At 47.9% G+C, this 19,253-nt stretch overlaps 1 protein-coding gene across 11 annotated transcripts in view; it reads left to right on the top strand.

Moving 5' to 3' along the window:
- The window catches only part of PROM1 (prominin 1), a 131,662-nt gene that overhangs the window by 10,953 nt on the left and 101,456 nt on the right, over positions 1-19,253 (top strand). The window contains exon 1 of one of the 11 annotated variants that reach the window (XM_077877033.1): positions 13,529-13,674. The exons of 8 other annotated variants lie outside the window; for them this stretch is intronic. The gene's annotated coding sequence lies outside the window, so the exon portion shown is untranslated. Of the gene's footprint in view, positions 1-13,528; positions 13,675-14,099; positions 14,225-14,473; positions 14,679-19,253 lie in introns of those variants that run through there. 2 more of the 11 variants (XM_077877026.1, XM_077877029.1) reach the window with 2 other exon arrangements.

Consider the following 19,253-nt stretch of genomic DNA (forward strand, 5'->3'; position numbering starts at 1 on the left):
CTAGAACTGATCCTGCAGGGAACACACTTGTCACATCAAACGGGCTTCTAGGGCCTGCACCGCAGAGCAGTGGCTCCCTGCGTGCAGGTTACTCAAAGTGTCTTTGAAGCACCAAGATCAAAGTCACGTCTAATGTGGGGTGCTCTGAGGGGTGTCTAGAAAGCTGGACCAGAATGCAAGCTGACTCAAGAGGAAGTGAAGCCAGAAAGCTGAGGATAAGCTCGTACAAACCTCTTAATGACATCCAGGCACTAACAGGGAGTAACACCCCGGGGTTCCTGGCTTCAGTTTAAAACACGGGATGGACTGCCTACGGAGGCTGCCAGGCGGCAGGACAGCCTGTGTATTAACAAGTAATTCAATGGTCTTCTCTTAAATGAAAATACTGAGCTCCCTACAAATCACACAAAGTGACTCAGACAATGTACTGAACTTGGGGAGAACAATGAATCACAAACTGTCAGACTGTGGGAAGAATCTCAGAGATTGCTCTCTTGGATGAGGATGTGGGGGCCCCACGGCACGAGGTAGCTATAAGTCTGTGTATCTGGCCAGAGGGAGGGTCAGGTCAGCACTCCCAGCTCCTGGCCCCAGTGAGCATGGAGCATTGGCCCACCGGCCCAGGGCGAAAGAGATTTCCACTGAAGTTCAAATCTGGACATGCTTTCAGACAACCACTCCCCTTCGACTCCTTGGTCAGTTGCGCCATGCAGTTTGATTCTCTCCGTCGTTCTTAATCATCTGAAATGATCCTCTTGATTGCTTTGTGCCCGGATTTCCCTGTGTGTCTCAGTAACTAGACAGTACGCTTTGAACCTCTTCTGTCTTGATTCCTGCCATGTACTTGGGGCAATACCTGGCCCATGTAGGAAATATCCAATAACTATTTGTAGGAGATAGGGTAGGAGGGTAGGAAAGGGTAGGAAAGAGAGCGAAGAAAGAAGGAAAACAGTTTAGCACCTGTTAGGCACTAAGCACTCTCTATTGAATTCTCTTTGTGTATTAATTTATGGGTATAGCCCTCCCCTTATTTCCAACACACCTGAGGAATCTCTAAGCACTGTCAGGCCCATTTCCAATGAGGAAATTTCGTTTGGAGAGCAAGAGTGAGTAGTCTCCGGTGCCTCAGCCAGCGTGTGGCAGAGCAGACTGGAACCTAGGTTAGGGTACTTCCACCATGTGCTTTCAATCGAGGCATATTTATTGAGCTCCTACTCTGTGCCAGGCACAGCTTTCTGCTCATGAGATACTTGAGCGAACAAAGCGGATGAAGACCTCGGCCCTTACAGAGGTTACAGTTGGTGGGAACCTAATGCTTCCGGGGTGTGTAACAGAGCAGTGGGCGGTGAGCCTTGGGGCGGAATCTGCAGGACGTGGGCCTTCCAGGGCTGCCAACCTGGGCTGAGCTCTGCCCGACAGTTCGTGCTGCACCGCAGGAAGCCAGGAGCCGGCTGGAAGGCAGTGGAGGAGGTGGCCCGGAGACTCTTCCTTGCCTGAGGTCTGGGAGGTTGGAGGGTTTGAGCTCTTCTGACCAGAGGGGTAAGATCCGGAAACTGGTGGAACAGTTTGCAAGACTCAGGAACCTCTACGACCAGTCAAATCTGTTTTTTTGTTTTGTTTTGTTTTAATTTACTAGAGAGAGAGAGAGAGAGAGAGCGCGCAAGCACAAGCAGGGGGGAGGCAGAGGGAGAAGCAGACTCCCTGCTGAGCAGGGAGCCCAATGAAGGGCTCGATCCCAAGACCTAAGCCAAAGGAAGATGCTTAACCAACTGAGCCACCCAGGCGCCCCTCAATTCTGTTTGGAGCTCCGAATTAAAGCTGAGCTTGGAGAGGAGGCCATACTCCCCTGATCTATGCAGCACCCCTGGAGCTCCACGTTTTGAGGGCTCCGTGAAAACCAGGAGGTGGCAAGGAGCCAGGTGTCTCGCGATGAACCCTCATGGGGACACTCTGTCAGCGCGGGCAGCGGAAGGGCCTTCCTCAGCGGTGTCCGAGGGCTGCGAGGGTCAGAGCAGGAGCCCAGGCACCTGTTGGGTTGGGGCTCCGAATGGTGGGTGATTGCCCATGGCCGACTGGATGGATGAAGCACGCTGCTGGGGACTCCCAGAAATACGTCAGGGCTGCCTAAGAAGCACCTAATTTCCTGCTTGGGAGGGAGGAAGTGGGGCAGGGCAGAGAGTCCCTAACTGTGACCTAAGTGTAAATGAGACTTTATTTTGCAGACAAGATATTGAGGCCTTATTGAGGCCTGCAGACAGTTGCTACACAGTTGCACTTTTTTTTCTTTTTTTTTACCAGCACTTAGAAGGAGAAAGGCAACACGAGGTGTTAGATCTAACGGATTATTCCAAAGACCAGAACCCTTCATCCTACAGGAAAGATTGCTTAATAGGACACCAGGGCCCTCACAAACCAGTTCCGGAGCACGCCCCTGGGCACTCTCCCACCAGGCATCTCTCTCTGGCGCCATACGGTTTCCTTCTCCCCACCCCCCACCCCCATTCTTCTTTCTGGAGTGACCTTCTTGAAACCAACACAACACCATAACTTCTCCGCTTTAAGACCTTAAACGGTTCCCCCATTGCCTTCAGATGGTCTGAATCCCTTGGCAAGGCAAATGAGCCCCTTCACAACCTGACCCCATCCAGTCTCCTGCTCTAGATTCATTTCTTTTTGTTCATTTCCTCTAATACGATGTTCCAGGCACATTACCATCCTGCCCCACGATATCATGGACTGAATCTGAACATACCTGGGTATGCTGACTCCTCTACTCAGAATGTCCTTCTCCTTGTTCTCCAGCTGGTGAACATCTCATTCCAAAGGATTGGCTTAAGTACTACAGCCCATGAGAGCCTATTCCTGGTCCACTGAGGGCTGAACTCAGTATTCATTGCTATTTTCATGCCCACGCTTACCTTGTCCTCTCCCTCTATTGGTGCACCTAGAATTCAGAATGCCCTTTGTTTCCTCATGAAATGGTGACATTTTTGAGGGCTGGACTTGGTGTTAATCATCTCTGCATGCTTATAGTCTAGTATAATCGGCTACAGAGCAGAGCCCTAAAAAACCTGCTTAGTGAATGAAGGGAAATGTATGAGAAGCTCTGGTCCTGACTAGTATTGCATACAGCTATGCAAGGACCAGCACAAAATATTAGGGGATGCTCAAAAGCTCAATAATTGAGATAAATAATATTTTAATGCAATATTTTTAAAAATTAGTATCTATGCCCTAACATCATGATGAACAGAATCATTATGTTAAGTAAAGACGGGATCTGATCCTGCACCTTAGGACTCATTCACTTTCCCTAAGTCCTGGCCTAAGCAATTTGTTTAAAGGGAGAGACTCCCATATGCAAGCAGAGTGGCTGAGTAAGCACTGCTACCGTGAGACTGTCAAGAGAGATGTGGGTTAAAAAAGAAAGAAGAAAGAAAGAAAGATGTGGGTTAGAAAGCAAAGTGAAGGTGAAGGAGATAGTAGAGGTAGTGTTTTCATCAATCAGGCATTACAGAAAGAAACTGGCCAATCTTAGCCATAGAAGGAATGTACTGAAGGGTATTGGTTGGCTCCTGGCCTCATCAGGAGGCTGAAAGAGCAGAATCAGAACCAAGGGCAGCGGGCACAACCTGGTTAGGATATGGCTGTTGGCACCTGGCACCACCCACACTCCCATCACTGCCGCCCTCTGTTGGTCTGATTGGCCCTATTTACTGCATCACACACTCCAGAATCAAAGTCATGGGCAGAAGTGGCCGGCTGGCCAGGCTGGGTAGGACCATGCTTTGAGTGCATGACAGGTCAATGGAAAGATAATCTTTTGGCCTTTGTGGTGGGAGATGTTGAACTGGCCCACTAGTACTCCCCACAAAGGGGTGTTTGTTTCACCCAGAAAAGGAGCTATGTGTTGGACAACTCTACAAATGGCAAATACTAACTACAGGTAACGTTGAATTTCTCTCTCGGGAGATTGTGTAGAGCCATTAATTAGGATAGAAAACCGGCAAAAGGAAAACCACTAAATTGGTTTTGCTTTCAAACACATGTTCTGGTTCTATTGGTGGCCGTGGAGGCCAGTAGGACACATTTGGGTTGTTTTCCATGGTGGTGATGGCTGTGGAAACACGTGGCTCCCTTATACCTTCTAGTCTAGTTTTAGTGAAGAGCTGCCTTCTTTTGGTAGGGGTTTGGGGTTGGGATGTCAGAGCCATCCTATAACCTGTAGCTCTAGTGTCTTTTTGATACCACGGTATCCAATGAATCCAGTCAGCCACAGACCTGTGAGATGGGAGAAAGCAAGGTGGAGTCTAAAGAAGGAGCATTGTCCTGCCCTAAATATAATCAGATGTGGAGTGGTCAGGAGGAAAGAACCAGCTGTCCCTATACTGTATCTCATTTAATGCTCTCAGAACCCACTGGTACTACCAGTGTTAACTCCACTTTACAGATGAGGGAAACTGAGGCTCAGAGGAGTTAGGTAATGCAACCAAGGTGACATGTGGAGTTAGGTGCACCAGAGCCAGGCTCAAACTTGGGTTGATCGTTCCACAGTCCATGATTCCAGAATCCATGTTACTCTCCAGTCCATAAGAGAGAGGGAGCTGGCCCTTCCTTATTAAACTTCCCAGGCATTTGCATTGTCCTTTTATAAATAAAACAAGACATAATCAGAGAGAGAGAGACAAACCGTAAGAGACTCTTAACCATAAGGAACAAACTGAGGGTTGCTAGAGCGGATGTAGGGTGTGATGGGGTAACTGGGTGCTGGGCATTAAAGAGGGAGAGGACATAATGTAACAAGCACTGGGTGTTTTGCACAATTGATAAATCCCTGAACTCTACCTCTGAAGCTAATAATACACTATATGTTAATTTATTGCATTTAAATTTTTTTAAAAAAGAACTAATGTGACGAAAATAGCCAAGATGAGACAGAGCTTTCTTTTTGCCTGCTGACTGGTCTTTCACCCCACATTCAACTCAGCCCTTCGGCCTCACCCCCAGAAGCCATCATGACCTCACTGCAGTTCGTGGACAGGCCCCAGTGCCACTTCCTATTTCCCTCAGCCATTGACTTGATTAATTAATTAACTAATTAATTTTTTACCTTTATATAGTGGAAAATTCAAACTGGTGCGAAATAGAACCCCTGATACCTATTACTCAGCTTCAGTAATTTTACCAACTTAAATTTCACTTCAGTGCATGCTTACAACATTTATTAGTATTCTCTGCATCTATAGGGCTCCTTACCAGGGGATTTTCCCTTAGGATTTAACTTTAATTTTACTTTTTTTTGTTCCTCCACTCCCCACTTCTTCAAATTAGATACCTCTAAAAGCAGTACATCCTCTTTCTGGTTTTATACATTTTAGCATTTTTAGCGTTGGGTGGCTTCTGAAATGTTTTGCAGAATGAGGTGCATACAAATGTTTTTTTCCCACAAGTCTGTAATTTTGTCTTTTGTGCCAGTTAAGCTCTAGAATCCCCCAACCTCAGCTCAATTTTTCCAAGGCCCTGCTTCCCCAGGTTTATCATCGTTGTTCTGTTGATTCCAAGAGATATAGGATTTTGTTGTTCTATTACACTTTCTTTTAAAATTATTTTTCCACTACCACTGTTACTTGCCATCTAATAGAGTTTAGTGGTGCAACTACAGTGTACAGGAGGCCAGGTCCACCCAAAGAGTTTCTTATTGGGATGGGGCTGAAGTCACCTCTGTGTTTCTAAGTTCCAAGGACAGATCTTACCTGGCACAGACTAGGTGCTCATTAAAAGCTCACTGAGGAAGTGTCTTTACTTCCAGTCGTAGGTCTGAAGGCTGCCATCTGTAGTCTTGCATAATAGCTTCCAGCAGGGAGGCAGAAGGTGGGATTGTGAAACGAATCATCCCACCTGTAAGCTTTTGCGAATGTCTATCTTTGCTCCTCTACTGTACACTTGATGGGGGCAGGGCCTGTCTGCTGCTGTGTCCCAACCACCAGGGGCTATCCTGGCACATAACAAATGCTCAACCGACTTTTGTTTAATTTGCTTAGATAATACCTGCTCCCTACAATTATCTTAAATACTAGATGAGATATTTAGAGTAATTGTTACCCTGATAAATGGTAACTATTATTCTTATTATGAAACCAGTAGATAAGCCGGTTTCCTTCTCTGGAAAATGCAGGTAACAATGCACCCTTAGGAGGGTTAATCGAATAAGGGAATGTATGGAAAGTACTGGGCTCAGTGCTTGACAGGTAATAGATAGCCAATAAAATGCCAGCAACAAGCACCCAACTGGATACACGTTTTCTACCTTTCAGAACTGTCTTACCATTACTATACTTATTTGCCTTCTTATGAGGTAATAGCTTCACCTTATTCCCCTTATTTTTCTCTGAGGTCTACTGAAACCGTGTAATGTGCCAGGAACTTTTTCTTTTTTTTTTTTTGAAAAGTCTTTTTTTTAAATTTTTTTTTTCATTTATTTATGATAGTCACAGAGAGAGAGAGAGAGAGGCAGAGACATAGGCAGAGGGAGAAGCAGGCTCCATGCACCGGGACCCTGACGTGGGATTCGATCCCGGGTCTCCAGGATCGCGCCCTGGGCCAAAGGCAGGCGCTAAACCGCTGCGCCACCCAGGGATCCCAGCCAGGAACTTTTTCACTAGGTCATGGGAAATATCATTAACAGTCTTATTCTTTTTTTGGAATGCTTCTGTGCTCAAGTTTCTAAGTACGATGTCCAGTTTCTCCAAGGGCTAGGTTGTACTCAGAACAAGCACCCAGCACCCACCACCCAGCATGGGACATCTGTGAATGTCTCCAGGAGGAATACAAGTCGGCAAATTACTTTTCTGAAATAACTCACTTTGCAGTTCTTCCAGGGCAGGCTGTCATAGGAGGTGATGTGGAGTTAACATGAGAGCTGGCTTATCAGGGCCAGGTACCTAACATGAATATGTCGAGTTTGGGTACCAGATATGCTTCAGTTTATGTGCAAAGTCCTTAGCACTGGCCAAATCTGTTACCAGGAAGTCCCTCTTTAATATGTCTGATAAAATTCTGCCCAAACTCAATAATTTTTCCTATGCCTTAAAAAAAATAAAATAAAAAACAACAACAAAAAAAGCAACTCGAAGTTTCAAATATTTTTGGTTGTCACAGCTGGGAGGGGGGTGCTACTTATATTTGGTGGGTAGAAGTCAGAGCTGTTGAACATCCTTCATGCCCAGAACCACCTCATGACAAAGAATTATCCAGCTCAAAATGTCGAGAGTGCCAAGGGTAAAAAATCCTGATCTAGAACAATTTTCTCACTTTGCAAGTTTTCCTCCTTCATAGCGAAAACTATTTTGGAACTCTTTCCCAGATTTTACCCAGATTACTGGAAGGAATGATCCTATCTCCACGCATAGTACACACACACACACATACACACACACACTCCCCAGAGCCTGTCTTTCCTATTTGCTCCTCCATCTTTCATGGGTGAGGTGTCCACTTGAATTCTGAGAATGGAGCAAAGAGCCACATTTGCAAATGTTTGAGCATGCTTCCCAGCTACTTTCCTTGATCTTTAAGAACCTTAAACCAATTAATTAAAAACCAAATCATTCTGTGTTCCCAGCAGCCAACAAATATTTTATTGTGATCTAACTTTTTAAAATCTTTCCTTTTCTCCCTAGCTGTGTCTTGGAGCCTCAGGTCAAAGATTGTTCTAAATGGGTTTGCTGTAGGGAGGCTTTGGGAGAGAAGTTGGCAGGAACTTTGGTGTGCTGCTTGTAGCATCTCTGTCCCAGTGAAAGGGCTGTTATTATAATATTAGAGTCTATACAAAGATTTAGAATTTCACCTTTCCAGCATTTATTCAAATTGTATATATTTTATTTTATTTATTTTTTTAAAGATGTATTTATTTATTCATGAGAGACACAGGCTGAGAGAGAGAGAGGCAGAGACATAGGCAGAAGGAGAAGCAGGCTCCTTGAAGGGAACCCAATGCAGGACTCGATCCCAGATCCTAGGATCACGACCTGAGCCGAAGGCAGGTGCCCAACTGCTGAGCCACCCGGGCATCCCTCAAAGTTTAATTAACAAAATTAATTAATGTTAAAATTTGCCATTTGTCTCTCTAGAGATCGTAAGTTCCATTAGAGCTTCTAAATTATAACTTTCAAGGAATTAAAAACATGACTTTCATGTAAATATATAGTGGACACATGTCAAAGGTTTTACTCAACTCAGTAACTAATGAGAGAACCAGTCATAACATCTTACTATTATGTAAGAGGACACTTTGGAAAGCAGACGTTTGTATACACAATCAGGAATGTCGAAATGAGTATTTGCCAGTAGTTGCAAAACATGTCACCAGCCTATAGAAAACTGAAATGCTGTGTTTGGGGTCATCTTTTCTACAGGGTAGAAATGAAATTATCTTTCGTGGAGAACATTCATTTGCATCATTATCTGTGTTCTACAATATCACTTCTATCCTTACACATTTGTAATGCAACCTAGTCAATAGAAATACAATGAAAGCTACACACCTCTGTAGAATCCAGTAATTCCCTGAAGGTCCCTTAGACCATGGCCCTCACTCCACCAAAAAATACTAGTGTCATTTCCAAGTGATAGACAATTTCTTCTGCAGAGCAGAAGCCAGAATACATCCCGAATATGTTTTTTTCTGACTCGGATCCTTGCAAATCCTTGGGGCATAACATGTAAGTAACTGTGGGATGCTTGTTTAGCTCGTGGATCCTATAGTCCCACACTCCTAATCTATGAAATTGGAAATAAAAAGACGAGTGGGAGCAGAGGGTGAGAGAGAATTTGACAGAGAAATAGAAAGATATAATAGTGGTGATTTATCGCCCACTCTGTGCAAGGCATGTTGCATATGTTGGCTCATTTATCTTTGCAAAATTTCTGTCTTGTGAGTGAGGACACTGAAGTTCACAGATGTTAAGTAACTCATTCAAGGGTATATAGTGAACATGGTTATTGATTTGGTGGCGTTTTTTTTTTAAAGACTATTTATTTATTCATGAGAGACAGAGAGAGAGAGGCAGAGACACAGGCAGAAAGAGAAGCAGGATCCATGCAGGGAGCCTGATGTGGGACTCGATTCCAAGACTCTGGGACGAAGACAGACGCTCAACTGCTGAGCCACCCAGGCATCCTGATTTGGTGGCTTTTCTGTTCTGTGTTCTCTATAAGGGAGTGAGCTCTGGGAGGGCAAGGCCTTCCCCCCTTGTTTTATTCTCTGCCATATTTCTGCTCAGTCTGGCCCACCAAAGGTGCTCAGTCAGTATCTGTGGAATGTGTGGATAAGCGATGTATGAGGGAGTGAATGAATGAATGGAGCAAGGACAGTTTTCTTACGTCTGTTCAAGCACCACGCCCCATGCCTCCCCTACCATACAACAACAGGAACATTGCTGTTCCTTCTCACCCTGTGGAATAAGTAGTTGAATGGAACTATAATTTTTTATACCGTATTTCATACTTTTTATTTATTTTATGTTTTCTATTTTTACTGAGAACATTTGTTTTCCTGAGATGAGAAATTTCAAGGTCTATTCACTTGGCTACTTTCAAATACACAATATAGTATTGTTAACTATAGTCATCAAGCTGTATATCACATCCCCAGTACTTATTTATCTTGTAAGTGAAAGTTTGTGCCTTTTGACCACCTTCGCCCTTTCCCCCACCCCCAACACCCATCCCTGGCCACTGCAAATCTGAGCTCTGTTTCTATGAATTGGTTTTATTAGATTCCATATGTAAGTGAGATCATACAGTATTTGTTTTTCTCTTCTCTGACTTATTTCACTTGGCATAATGCCCTCAAAGTTGGGTAGGACTATAATTTAACATTTTAGTTGCTCTGGCAAAACTGAATGTTTTAATTAGCATACAGTTTATTGTGCTTAAAATAAATATCTGATTATAGCTTATGTAGCAGAGTATGAAGCAAAAGAGAATTCATTTTTTTTCTTTTTTTAAAATCTCATGATGAGGAAAATAGGCAAGAGGTAGAGGAAAGACAGTGTTTGATAAGTTTCCTTTTTTTTTTTTTTTTCCCATAAAGTATATTCTGGGTCAGAGTAATTGGCCTCTCTAGCTCCTGGCCTATATAGTAGGTGCTGCATCAATATTACTGAATGAATGACTAACCAATGGCTAATATATGCTTTCAGATAATGAGAGGAGGATAAGTGCAAATTCTTAGAAGGAAGTAATAATAGGGATCGTTCCCAGAGGGTAAAACACTTCTTAGCAGAGTAGTAAGTTTTACCATTGTATAAATTACAAGCTCCTAGGTGAGCCTTTTAAGGGATATGATTTAAAAACTGACAACTATGGAACCAGAAATTGAGAAATTTTCCTGCCTACCTGCCTCCTGAATCAGTCCAAGCATTGAGATGAAAGCACCTCGCCCTCCTTGAGAAAATGAGATCAAGTATCGGAATGCTTTGTAATTCCCTGCCCTTCAGCTGCATTCCCACCCCTCCCTCCAACCCTCGCCCCTGCCATGCGGTTACCAAAGGCAAATTAGGAAGCCCCATGTGAGTTAGTGCATGTTAAAAATGATGTCAGAGGGAAAGGCACAGATGAAAGCCAGCCCGAGGTCTGAAGCATTTATTTGAAACCGTTACTGGAAGGCAGATCCAGCACAGAAAATAGAAAACCATCCCGCGCCAGCCACCAGTAAGTGTGATAGGGTTTTCCCACTTTCCAGCTTCAGAATCCAAGCACTGGGGTGCTGGCCTGGGCTTTGGTCTGGTCCCTGATCTGTCTCTCCTCCTTTGTCGGAACTGGGTTGAAGTTTTTTCTTCCTCTGTCTCTGAATTAGTACACGATGGGCTTGATGAATGAGTTACAAATCTTACCTGAAGGTTGTGGAAGGTACAAGAAGGATAGTTTTTTGGCTTTTGGTTGGTAAACGTCAGCAAAGCTATTTTTGGTTTCTAAGCCCAGGGGCAAGGGGAGAAAATGCAAGATGAACAGGAAAGCATGAGGTAAAACATTTATGGGAGAACCCTGGCTTGCATGAAGCCATTCCCTTCAAAACTAGTGGAATTTTGATTTGGAATAATCTCTCTCTCTCTCTTTCTCTCTCCCTGCCCCCCTCCCTGCTCACTCCCACCCGCACCTCCCACCCCTGCTTAACTTCTCCCTCTCTCCTTAGCTGTCTCTTACACAAATTTCAGGCTTAAGGAGGCAGGGCAGCCCATGTTGAGATGACACAAACCTGATTTCCTAAAGGGTCACTCGCTGCCCTGTTTGTTGGTCATACAAACACATTACTTTGGGGGTGGGGGTGGGGTGGGCATTGTTATTCATGGTAGAAGATATCAGGTTAATTAGAATAATATACTCACTAACATTTTGTGTTAATCTTAGTGATTCAAAGAAGACTATCCAAAGTCTTTCGTTAAAAAAAAAAAAAAAAGTCCTTCGTAAGGAACAGTTCATTAAAGATTGAGGATTGTTGAATGACCAAGTGTTGTGTACTCTGACAATGATTAACCTCAACACTTCATTTCTAAAGCTACATAACCTTGCTAATTTCTGTGGCAATTTAAGTTTCTTACGCCAGTCCTGCTGTCATTTTTCCTTTATTATGGTTCACTATTTAAATGAGCCCTATCCAGTAGACCTTCCTGTGTTGTTGAAAATGTCCCCTATCCATGGGGTGCCAAATGGTAGCCTCTTGCCCTATTAGGTCACTGAGCAAGGATATTGGACTGATGAGGAATGTGAAGCCCACGGGGGTTACCTGACTTACCAGGGACCACACTGGCAGGTAGTGATAGAACCTGAATGAATCTCCTGGCTCTTGCTAGAATGCCACACTGCCTTGTGTTTAGATTTCATTTGGGCAGGAAAAATGAGAAGCCATTTCAGAAAGGGAGACCTAATTTTTACTTTTTGTACCTAATGACTGACTGGATATATGGAAATAATATTACCTCCTCCAGCCCTGCATGGAACAGATGACAGAGAAATTCAGTTGTGCTAGATAGTAGGGCTGTAGCTTTAGGACTCCAAGCCGAATTGAACAGAATAAATCATTAAGTCCTGTGTCACTGTCTGCCTAAGGCTGCTCAGAACATATCTTAATATTGTGTTCTGTTTATCATTCATTCATTTACTTATTGAACACCTCCAATGGTCCACATAGAGTAGGTGTTGCGGGGTGGGGGGAGGCACATGAAAATGGATAAAAACAGTCGAAGCATTCAGTGCCTACAGGAAGACAGATGGCCAATCATTTCAATGCGATGCTGGAGTGCCACACTACATTGTCAGTCAGGGAGGGGAGTACAGAAGAGGGTTTTATGTTATCTCTTGGTACACGTGCTGCGTAGGGCAATGATGGGCTCTGGAGGCCAGATCTGGGTTCAAATTCAGCGCTTTGCTGACTACCTCTATGACCTCGGGCAAATTACTGCACCTGTTTTTAGCCCTATCTTTAAGGTGGAGATAATATGTTGTCTTTGTTGCTAAGACTACAGAAAATAATGCACTTTAAAGCTCTGGGCATAGTGCCTCATCCAGAGGAAGCATTCATTAAGTGTTAGCGCTCACTCCTACTACTGTTGTCATTTTTATTTTTATTCTTATTACTAGGAATAAACAGGAGCCCAGTGAGGCCTGTCTTTTATTTTGCAGACAAGGAAACTGAGGCTCGAGGAGATTGAGCAGCCAAAGTCACAGTGGTAAAAACAGAGTCCACCTTTGATGCAAGTCAGAGGTGGCTGCTCTCAGGAGGGGAGGACTCCCCACCTGGCCCAGCTCTGAGAGGGCTGCCTTGGAGCAGAAGTGCTGGGAGCCTCTGGGGGTGCAGAAGCAGAGGCTCCAGAGAGGAAGCATCAGGCCCGATTAGATTACCACCTAAACTTGCTATGCCTCTAGTGTCCTTAACAGAAGTTTTCTGATCTGGCATTTGTTGCCTAGAAGCATGCACATGCAAGATCAATTGAAACTTTAAACAAACCACGCTCTTTCCAGCACAGATTTTATGCTAGATTCTGGGGTTAGTGAAAGAGCCAGGGCAGAAATGGTCCTGACCAGTCTGCCTGCCATCCATCCATCCATCCATCCATCCATCCATCCACCTGCATCACAAACATTAAACGCCTACTGTGTGCTAGACAGTATCCTGACTATGCTTTTCTTCCATAACTTTTATGTTTTCCACTAGTCAGTATTCTCAATTCAAGATAGGAAGTGGTGAGCAAGGTGTGAGGTGCACATTGGTGAGTGCCATTAGGAGAGTGAGTACTTAGGGGCTGGTTTCCACCGACTGGGCCTGGCAGCTTTGCAGAGAGGTGAAGACTGGATGTCAGGGGAGTCTCAGCCCACATCTGAAAGGAGTAATTAAAGCGCTTTGTGCTTCGGGCTACAGCAGATGCATGTACTCGTGGGGCGGAGGATCGCTTCTTGCAGGTTTTACAGCTCCAGCCACGAGCATTGTGATTGGTACAAACTAAGGAGCAAAATGATTTGGGTTTAGTTTTGTTCGGGTAAATCAGAAAAGAAGCCTATTGGGACCCGGCAACAGGTCTAAAGCGGCTGGGGGCGGGGGTCAACGGAGGCCTGTCGGTGGTGGAACCAGAGAGTTTTTGGAAGGGGGCCGCATTCCAAGCAGAGGGCTGTGCCCAGGTGAGGGGATGGGCGCCTGGGAAGGGCCAGCTCGCCGGAGCAGGACTCCCGCCTCAGGACGTGCGCGCAGCCCCGGGCCGGGAGCCTGCTGGTCCAGGGGCGCGCCCCGAAGCCCGGGCTGAGCCGTCCTTGGAGTCCGGAGCGGGCGGGGGCACCTGGCCGCGCGCTCAGCTCTGCGGCCCTGGGTGGGGGCTCGGGCAGCGCTGCCCTCCCCGAGGCTCCGGCCGCGAGTCCCCGCCGGGAGCCGTCCGGGTGGTCCCCGAAGCGGCTCATAAGCCATTCAGGAGCCGGACGGAGCCGGGCGCCCGGTGAGCGGCGCCCTGGCCCCGGGGCCCGGAGGCGTCGGCGCGGACGGCGGGGCCCGAGCGCGCCCTCCCGCAGGGAGCGGGGGCAGGGGGCGGGGGGCGGGGGGCGGGGACGGAAGGGCCGGCTCGGGCCCCGCGGCAGGTAGTCCGAGCCGGGGGCGGCGGGGACGCGGGGCTGCGACAGCGGGCGTCCCGGGCCGAGCGCCGCCGCGCGCCAACTTTGCGCGCTGCCTGGTGGCCGCGAGGTGGGTCGTGTCTGCAGCCGCGGCTGTGGCTCGCCAGGTTCCGGGGCGCCAGGCGGCGGGGCCGGGCCCCCGGAGCCGCGGGCTCCCTCGGAGGGCGGAGGACCGAGGCGAGGCTGGTCAGGGGCCCGGGACCTGCTTTGCGCGGAGGGCGGTGCTGGGGGCGCCCCGGGGGCGCGGCGAGGGGGCTGCAGCGGAGCGCGCGGGGCCACGGACCGTAGCAGGAGCGGGGAGCCGGGCCGGGGGCCGGGAGGCCGTCCCCGCGATGGCGCACGCACCCCTGGCTCCACGCAGCCCCCCACCCGCCGAGGGGCACCCCTAGGGCCCCCGCGGCAGCCGCTGGGTGGAGAACTGGGGGCTCCGGGCGCCCTTGGCCAGGACGGCGCCGGCTGGGACAACAAAGGGAAGCGCGGACCGAGGAAGGAGCTTCGAGGTGCTGCAGAGGCTGGGGCCCCAGGTCAGTTTCCCCGAAAGCCCGCTCCGAAAGGGGGGGTCCAGGGGATGGCACGTCGCCCGGGTCCCCCTTCTCCCTGGCGACCCCGGTGCAGCGGCGGGGGACGCGCTGGGGCAGCCAAGTTACTGGGGCAACCCCCCCCCCGCCCCCGGCGGCGGATTCCTCGAGTCTCCTGGCTTCCCGCGCCCGCCCTGCCGCCCATTCTTTTGTGTCCCGCAGCCCGGGAGAGCTTCCTGCGGAGGAGGGAGAGGGGGAGAGGGGGCAGGAAGGGGCCCGGCCTGGCGGTGGGCTGGAGGGAAAGGCCAGGGGGAGCCGGCGCCCCAAGCTTCCTGCAGCAACAGGTTGCGCCTCTAGCCACAGGCGGCTGCTGACCTTTCTCCTGACCCGGCTCCGATCCAAAAAGGGTGTCCGGGGTGCCTGTGGGCAGCGGCCGACCCACGTAAAGACAGACACCAAGGCGAATGGTCGGGGTCCTTGAACGCCCCACCGGAGGCTCCGACATCTGCCGTTCTGTGTTGGGTTGAACCCTACGCAGTTGCTGTTTTTGTAGCTCAAAGACGAGTGTGGGAAACACTGTGGATTCACATTGTGTGAAGTTACTACTTCCTTTTTCTTTCTCACTCTTTTGTGAGCACCATGGGGAGCTGTCCTGTCTGTCAAGGTGAGCCCAGGGCCACGGTGGAGTGTGGAGGATTGATGCTGGCAATGGGGGTACAGACCTTGACTGACTGCCAGCTGTCGCCTGGTGCTGTTCCTACTCCGCGTCTAACCTTCTGCTACTATTCAAAACCCCACTTTACAGACAAGCCGAGGAAAGCATGGAGAATGTAAGCAACTGCTCATGTCACAGGGCTCATGAGTGGGACTAGAGACTCCTGCCCCGTCTCAAACCTGTGGTCTCTTGTCACTTCAGCAATGTCCTCTGGTTTCGTTTTGCTTCCTTGTTATGCCCTGTATTTTTTTTTCTAAATGAACTTCCTTATGATTTCCACACTAAACTGTTTCTGTTCATTCCAGCATAGTGAAGTAAACAAGTGCATCAAAGGACAGTTCAAAGTAATAAGACTTTAAACCAAATATTATTTTATTGGGACTGTTTAAAATATGAAGGATAAGGGTTTCGCAGGGGGCCAGGAGCTATCTCAGATTTGTTAAGGGGCCAAGATGCTTTGTTACAAATGATAGAAGCCAACTCTGGATAATTTTAGCAGAAGAGGGACTGGGTACCGGGTAGCTTAGAGAAGTGACAAGAAGACTGGCTAGCCAGGCTCAGGAGCTCATGCAGGACATGCAACAGGACCTTCGATTGGTGTGTGGCCACAGCAGCCACTGCAAGACTCTGGATGTGGCTGCTGGCACTGTGCCATCATTGCTAGACTGAATTAGAAACTTCCTGCATGCAGAAGCCCAGGAACTTAGTGAGTTTGAGGCACCCCCCAACCCAGGGCACAGTTTGGGCACCTCCACTGACCTCACAATGAAATGCAAGAGTTCTGCCCATGGGATAGGCTCAGGAGTTGAGTAGCACCCATTTCCCCACCACAACCACTACCCATCTAGGTGACAAATATCCACTACAAAGATCCTTTCGAAAGATGGAGAAATGAAGCTAAATGCTCACCATATTTGCTTTTAAACCAATGTTTGTGAAAGTGCCATCCTCTGGACTCCAAGCTCAGAATTATGTGAAGTATTTCCTGAAAGTTCACATTCTCAGGCCCCATTTCCAAAAGTTTGAACTCAATGCTTTTGAATGGAAAACAGGAATCTGCACCCCGTAAATTAGAAAAATGGTGAGATTGCCTTATTGATTGGTCTAGTGCCTGTGTAAGGAGCTAGCCCCTGAGGGAGCAGTTTCCAAGACCTGCAAAGTCAAGGGTCCCAGCAGAAGGCATGGCCCCAGGATGGTAGACCAGTTGCTCTGCCCTGGGTAGTAAATCCAGTAAAGAGGCAGTCTGCTGCCTATATTGTGGAAATAGCTACAAACACTCCCAGCACCTCCCTTCCGGAGGCTATGTGACTGCTAATAAACGCTCAATACAATTTTGAAATGGGTAGAAATGATCATTTCATGTCAGCTCTCCCCCTACTCCTCGCTGCTTGATTTCAGCAATCCCTTATTGAGTGTCTGGCTCCGGGGATACAGAGAGGAGTAAATCAGAGACCCCACACAGCAGCTGGGAAAGATCAGTTTAATGCAATATAAGAAGGGCATTGGGGGCACTTGTCCCTTGCTTCTATTGTCTGGCAATTGTGTTTGAAGCCAACGGTGTCTTTGGAAAGTGGCACGAATTAGCCAGATGAGTGGGCACTCAGGAACAGTGCTGGTTTTCAGATTTTGGTTGTCTTGAGAATCAATCACCAGAGGAGGGTGTTAGAAATGCAGATTAATGGGCCCCATCCTCAGAAATTAGGTCCAATAATTAACATTTTAAGTAAATATGCATTTTATGCTAATACAGCTCTTGGTCCAGGAGAGCTGGCCTGGGCTTTCTGCTAGTGGTGCCAGAGAACAGCTCCAGTTCTCTTGCTACCCAGTAACGTTAACAGGTGAGGAGCCAGACCGTCTCCTTTAGCTTGATTTTTATTAATTACCTAATGTTTCCTAAGTAGTGAGATTTTAATATTTTCTTGACATTTACTCTAAATGTAAGAGGGTCTGACACTTTGGAGCTAGAAGTGAAGAGATCTGGACATGTGGCTCTAGGTGCTGGCTAGGTTAATTGGCACTTCCAGCTTTGCAGCCATGAGTGGGGCTGCGTTTCACTTGGGATTTGCCTTCCCCTGCTTCTTCACAGAGAGAGTTTGAAACTGTTTATTCATAGCTCTTCCCCAGGCCTCCTGCCATCTCTCTCCTGCTGTGCTTCTCTCCATCCCTGGCTGAGGCTCCATGGCATTACCAGAAAGTCAGCCTTTCTTAGCAGCTGAGCTTTTAATCCTTCTAGCTGCTGTGCTCCCTGCCCATCCTTTAGCAGAAAACAAGATGGGAGTGTGTTGTGTGAGTGTGTGCAAGGGTTGTGTATATTGTACATGATGTTTATGTGAGTATGCATGTTGTGCGTATGTATGTCTTGTGCATGTGTGGAGTGTGTTAGTGTGTAAGGTGTGTGCATGTGTGGTATGTATATGTGTTGTGTATCAAGGTGCAGTGTTTATGTATGTTAGTATGTGATACATGCATGTTTGTTGTGTTATACGTGGTGTGTGTGGTGTATGTCTGTGTAGTATGTGTGTGGTATGTGTGATGTGTGTATATGTATGGTATATGCTAGTGCGTGTGGTGTGATAGTGTAAAGTATGCATATGTGTGATATGTGTTAGTGTGTGGTGTATGTGTGGTATGTGTTAGCGTGTGTGGTGTGTGTATGTGTGGTGTATGGTATGCGTTTGTGTGGTATGTTACTGTGTGTGGGTGTTAGTGTATGTGGTTTGTGTTAGTGTGTGTGGTGTGTGTATGTGTGGTGTATAGTATGCGTTTGTGTGGTGTGTTACTGTGTGGTATATGTATGGTGTGTGTTAGTGTGTGTCGTGAGTGTTAGTGTGTGTGGTGTGTGTGGGGTATGTGCTAGTGTGTGTGGTGTGGGGGCGTATATGTGTGGTGTGCGTGCTGTGGGAGGCGTGTGCGTGCACCCTGCCTGGCCGTCCCCACGAGAGGAGCCCTAGCCTACGTGAGTGACACCTGCCCGCTCCTTTCCCATCTTCCTCCTGCCCTGGGCGGCCCCGCACACCCCCAGAGCGGCCGGCAGAGGCTGCCCGGCCTTGTTTCTTTCCCATTTGTTCGCTCTGGAAACTATTTGAAGACGGAGCAGAGCAGGCCCGGGTGTGAGTGAACGTGCGCAGGGGTGACTTCCAGTTGGAACCAGTGGAAGGTGAGGGCACCCGGGAGCCGAGCAGGGGGTCTGCAGCAGCCGTGCCTGGAAGGGAGGACGCCCTTTGGAGACAGTTACCAGGGGCCCGGTGTCCCCAGGGTGTGATGACGAGCCGACGCGGGGTTAACCAGGTTGCACTGGGAGCGTAAAGGCTCCATGATTGGATAGAGAGAGTCCAGGGTCATTCCGCTGCGCGCTCCGTGCAGAAGTAATTGGGCGGGACAGGCCTTAGAAGATGAGGCAATATCCAGGGGCTTAAATCTGAATTAACCATCTTCACTCAGCTCCTGCACTCGCACCTTCCATCTGGAGCTTTCTCCGACTTGGTGGAATACAGGTAGCGGGCCCTCTGGCCCTTGAGCGATGTGTCACATTCTTGAGGACCTCCCTTCCTCCCTTCCCCCATCTCACCTTGGCTTTCTGGAGCACCCTGCCCTTATTTTGAAAGTCACTCAGTGTGTAACTAATATCCAAGATAGAATGAAGTCAGGGTGTTCCTGACCCCAGAACAGGGAGTACGAGCTGAGCATCCGAGGTGCCCTCATACATTCTGTTCTGATGCACCAAGTTCCACGCAGTGACACAAACAAAGCAGTCATTTTAGCTTATTTAGTTTTATACTCAAGGGCTTCTGAGCCCTGGCTGTGCGTGCTGTCTTGCGTTCGGTTCTGGGGGTAGAAACACAAGGGGACACGTTCCACTTTCGAGG

Source organism: Canis aureus, chromosome 2 (assembly GCF_053574225.1).
Source record: "Canis aureus isolate CA01 chromosome 2, VMU_Caureus_v.1.0, whole genome shotgun sequence".
Classification (NCBI taxonomy): domain Eukaryota; kingdom Metazoa; phylum Chordata; class Mammalia; order Carnivora; family Canidae; genus Canis; species Canis aureus.